The following is a 5,000-nucleotide window of genomic DNA, read 5'->3' on the forward strand; positions in this document are numbered from 1 at the left end:
ACCATGGTAGGCGCAGAACCTACCATCGACAGTTGATAAGGCAGACATTTGAAAGATGCGTCGCCGGTACGAGGACCGTGCGATCAGCCCAAAGTTATTCAGAGTCACCAAGGCAAACGGACCGGACGAGCCGACCGATTGGTTTTGATCTAATAAAAGCGTCCCTTCCATCTCTGGTCGGGACTCTGTTTGCATGTATTAGCTCTAGAATTACCACAGTTATCCAAGTAACGTGGGTACGATCTAAGGAACCATAACTGATTTAATGAGCCATTCGCGGTTTCACCTTAATGCGGCTTGTACTGAGACATGCATGGCTTAATCTTTGAGACAAGCATATGACTACTGGCAGGATCAACCAGGGAGCTGCGTCAACTAGAGCTGAGCAGCCGGCCGCCCGGGAGTGTGTCCCGGGGGCCCGCGCGAACACGCAAGCGTCCGCTCAATTATTCTGCAAACAGGAGGAGGCTGAGCTCCCCTGCACCATACACCTCGAAACCCTCTCAGGTCCCGGCGGCGCGCAGCGCCGTCCTAAGTACTTGGTCGGGTTCGAGAGAGGCGCAATCGCCCGGGGTTTGGCGAGTAGACGCTTTAGGTGCGACCACCCGTGCTCCCAACTGAGCTTGCCGCTGCCGACAGAGGCCCGGGAGCGTGCTGTCGTGGCATTGCCGGCGGGAGACAACACGCGCCACCTACGGTGACCGGCAGCTCCAACGCCAGCGCCACAGAAGGACAAAAGCCCCACTTGGGTGCCGAAGCGAACTCTCCCAGCACAGCGCACGCGCCAACACGTCCGCACAGCTGCGATACAAACCACCTGCGAGAACCGCAGAGGCGACCGAGCAGCAGACGGCGTCGCGGCGCCGAGCGCCGGGCGGCGGCGCATCCTCAGCGCACACAGTCCTCAATCGGACCAGCACACTGCAGATGTCCACCGCGCTTCGCACCGGGCCCGCGAGGACCTACTTTGGCCGCACGGCGCCGCGTGCAGGGTGCGCCGGCGCGCAGCTGCGCCGCCTGCCGCCTCCGTCGGCCGGCGCGCCTGCCACTGGCCGCCCCCACCAGCCGGCTGTAGCGCGTGCGCCCACGCACCGCGCGGCCAGCACGCCGGGAGGCCCCCCCTCACCGGCCGGGGACGGTCCCACCCAGCCACCGCCGCGTATCGCTTCACACCCAGATGCCATTCACGTTCGTGGGCATGGTGGGTATCGCTGGAACAACCGGTTGGTAGCTCAACCGATCGTCGCCATCACTGATTCACCTCTAGCGAGAACAACCGCACCACAACGGTTTACCAGTTGTTCATTTGCGTAACGTCACCAGCAAACGTAGGCGTCCATCGCCATTTGCAAATTCAACGATTGTTGCATGCCTGTGTCAGGTGTCACGACACACTATGTCTGCCCACATACACGCAACAACATGTGCACGCTTCGCGAACACGTGGAAGGTGGCCCCCGTACGTATGCGATGTCCATTGCGCGAACGACTGTCAACCGGCCTCTGTCGCATGTCGCAGATGTGGAACGCAGTGCACCATGCTATCACGGTGTGTGAGAAGAGACGACTACGTCTGACAACACGCGCCACTACATCAACAGACGGCTCATGCTGATCGCCATCCAGGGCATACCACACTGCAATCCAGCTCTTATAGGGAGACGACACGTAGCTGAGTGCACAACATTTGGACCGCATGGTTCGCCGTTGTTGGCGCAGTCGTTGTACGGTCACATGTACCACGATGTATCATTCAGTACATGAGGACCAATGTGCAGTACAGTGTGTGATTTGGACGTACAACATCAGCGGACAGTTGACACAGGCCGTACCACAGCGTAGGCTAAGTGCTTCGCCATGCGAATGCCAATGAACAACTGCAAATGCCAATGAACAACTGCAAAGGGCATTGAGCATGTACGTCCTGCTGCCATCCACATTACAGTGTATAGCTGCAAGGTGTTTAACATGAAGCGATACACTGGGGACCGGGCAGTGCGAGTAGCAAACTATATTGCGGGGGTTGCAGTTAGGCAACACTACACTAATTTAACGCGTCGTATGACAATTACAGAGCAGGTTAAGGCCCAACGTGTGTTGGGTTAAGGCCCAACGTGTGTTGGGTTAAGGCCCAACGTGTGTTGGGTTAAGGCCCAACGTGTGTTGGGTTAAGGCCCAACGTGTGTTGGGTTAAGGCCCAACGTGTGTTGGGTTAAGGCCCAACGTGTGTTGGGTTAAGGCCCAACGTGTGTTGGGTTAAGGCCCAACGTGTGTTGGGTTAAGGCCCAACGTGTGTTGGGTTAAGGCCCAACGTGTGTTGGGTTAAGGCCCAACGTGTGTTGGGTTAAGGCCCAACGTGTGTTGGGTTAAGGCCCAACGTGTGTTGGGTTAAGGCCCAACGTGTGTTGGGTTAAGGCCCAACGTGTGTTGGGTTAAGGCCCAACGTGTGTTGGGTTAAGGCCCAACGTGTGTTGGGTTAAGGCCCAACGTGTGTTGGGTTAAGGCCCAACGTGTGTTGGGTTAAGGCCCAACATAGGTTGGGTTAAGGCCCAACATAGGTTGGGTTAAGGCGCAACATAGGTTGGGTTAAGGCGCAACATAGGTTGGGTTAAGGCGCAACATAGGTTGGGTTAAGGCGCAACATAGGTTGGGTTAAGGCGCAACATAGGTTGGGTTAAGGCGCAACATAGGTTGGGTTAAGGCGCAACATAGGTTGGGTTAAGGCGCAACATAGGTTAGGTTAAGGCGCAACATAGGTTAGGTTAAGGCGCAACATAGGTTAGGTTAAGGCGCAACATAGGTTAGGTTAAGGCGCAACATAGGTTAGGTTAAGGCGCAACATAGGTTAGGTTAAGGCGCAACATAGGTTAGGTTAAGGCGCAACATAGGTTAGGTTAAGGCGCAACATAGGTTAGGTTAAGGCGCAACATAGGTTAGGTTAAGGCGCAACATAGGTTAGGTTAAGGCGCAACATAGGTTAGGTTAAGGCGCAACATAGGTTAGGTTAAGGCGCAACATAGGTTAGGTTAAGGCGCAACATAGGTTAGGTTAAGGCGCAACATAGGTTAGGTTAAGGCGCAACATAGGTTAGGTTAAGGCGCAACATAGGTTAGGTTAAGGCGCAACATAGGTTAGGTTAAGGCGCAACATAGGTTAGGTTAAGGCGCAACATAGGTTAGGTTAAGGCGCAACATAGGTTAGGTTAAGGCGCAACATAGGTTAGGTTGAGGCACAATATAGGTTAGGTTGAGGTACCGTATAGGTTAGGTTAAGGTACAGTATAGTTTAGGTTAAGGTACAGTATAGTTTAGGTTAAGGTACAGTATAGTTTAGGTTAAGGTACAGTATAGTTTAGGTTAAGGTACAGTATAGTTTAGGTTAAGGTACAGTATAGTTTAGGTTAAGGTACACATTGTTGTATGGAAAGGTGTAATGGGGGGGGGGGGGGGGGCGGCCGGTCGGTTTGTTGATTGTGATTATAGTAAGTGGATGCCTGCGGCATCATCTGATTTGCCACGTCAGGATGCACCTTTGGCTCATGACAGGCGGCGCTCCGATTCCATGCTTGTGGCAGACCTGTGTCTTTCATTCCTGCCATTGTTTGTGTGCTGTGAGAGGAGGCAGTATTGTGATGTTGGGTGCACCCCTGTGTAGGACATGTGTGGGTGTTGGTGGCTTAGCTGAGCAATGGTGGTTGTCGGGGGGGTGGGATATTCCGTTTTCTGAGTGGACCTCCCAGTCTGGTTATGACAGTGTGGATTGTCTCATGTGGCGGAGAGGATGCACTGGGTGTTGTTCCATGCTGGTGCTTACATATTGTCTGTGTGCGTGTTACAGGCGGAGAGTAGTGCGTGATAAGAGTGTGTGGCTGCCGTGTGGTTGTGATTGTGAGCAGAGTCTTTCAGCATGTATACGGACAGTTGTATATATTATCTGTATTCTGATGGGTCTATGTATTACTAATCAGCGCCGTGTATACGTTTAATCCGGTTCCAGTCGAAACTGTTGTATCTCTGTACATTAGTGACACGGCGAGCGCGCTATGTAGCTACTCGTCTCGGCAGCTTCCACCGGTGTATGGCAAATGATTATAAGCAATGAGTCGAGTCGTCAATACCGATAGTGTGACGTCACATGTCTGGGGTGGGGGACGCTGCGCCCTTCCGGTGGGTCATGGCCTAGAAAGACGCTCCCCACGCAGGGGGGCTTGGACTGTCATAAACTCTTCCGAGTAATATACTTGCCGTACGTTTTTGCGACTGCGAGTGCAACGCCCACCGGTACCGACATGGATGGAGCGCCTCCTAGCTGACCGCTCAGCATCGGCATTCGTACAGAGAGCAACGCGATCGCGTCTCTAGCTCGTAACTGGTACAGCTCGCAGCTCATGTATAGGGACAGCGGGAATGTCGCATATTGGACATAACTCTTCATGAAACGCAAGTTATAGGGGTGGATTGCACATTGCGACTGCGGGAAAAGTCCGCCGTTCATCCGCTGGAGTTGCGAGTTGGGCGGTTAGGGTGGGGCGCCGGTGGAGTGATTGCCGGTCGACGATTTCGTGCGGCAGAGGCGCTGGCGTTGGGGTGCTGTGGTCGACAGAGGACGCAGGCTTTGTGGGTGGGGTCGAAAGATGGGCACTGTGGGCCCATCGCTGTCTTAGTCGGCTTGGCGTCTCATAGATGGCGGTATCGTCGTTGCAGGACGTCATGCCGCGGGAGACCTACAGATGGCGCTGTGTTTTGTGGTGCGCTCGACATGGCGGACGTAGTGTTGTCAGATTCGCATAGATGGAGGTATTGCATGTGGTTTCGCCGTATTTTCATAGATGGCGATACTGTTTTGCCGGCATGGTTGGCGTAGTTCCGTCGGATCCCTGTAGATGGAGGTGCCGTTTCTGGGCTGGATGTCAATGTCGTTGCGTCACATTCGCATAGATGGCGGCATCGTCGTAATACCTCGCCCACTACGGACTTATCACCACCCACACTAGCCGCCCC

The 5,000-nt window shown here is 54.2% G+C and overlaps 1 non-coding gene across 1 annotated transcript in view; it reads right to left on the reverse strand.

Annotated features, from left to right (window-relative positions):
* The window catches only part of LOC126435423 (small subunit ribosomal RNA), a 1,910-nt gene extending 1,545 nt beyond the window's left edge, over nt 1–365 (reverse strand). The window contains exon 1 of the ribosomal RNA XR_007579931.1: nt 1–365. This exon is cut by the window's left edge and continues 1,545 nt beyond it. This is a non-coding gene — a ribosomal RNA (small subunit ribosomal RNA).
* Between the last annotated feature and the right edge of the window lie 4,635 nt (nt 366–5,000).

This window comes from Schistocerca serialis, unplaced genomic scaffold (genome assembly GCF_023864345.2).
Source record: "Schistocerca serialis cubense isolate TAMUIC-IGC-003099 unplaced genomic scaffold, iqSchSeri2.2 HiC_scaffold_1206, whole genome shotgun sequence".
In the NCBI taxonomy this organism is placed as follows: Eukaryota; Metazoa; Arthropoda; class Insecta; order Orthoptera; family Acrididae; genus Schistocerca; species Schistocerca serialis.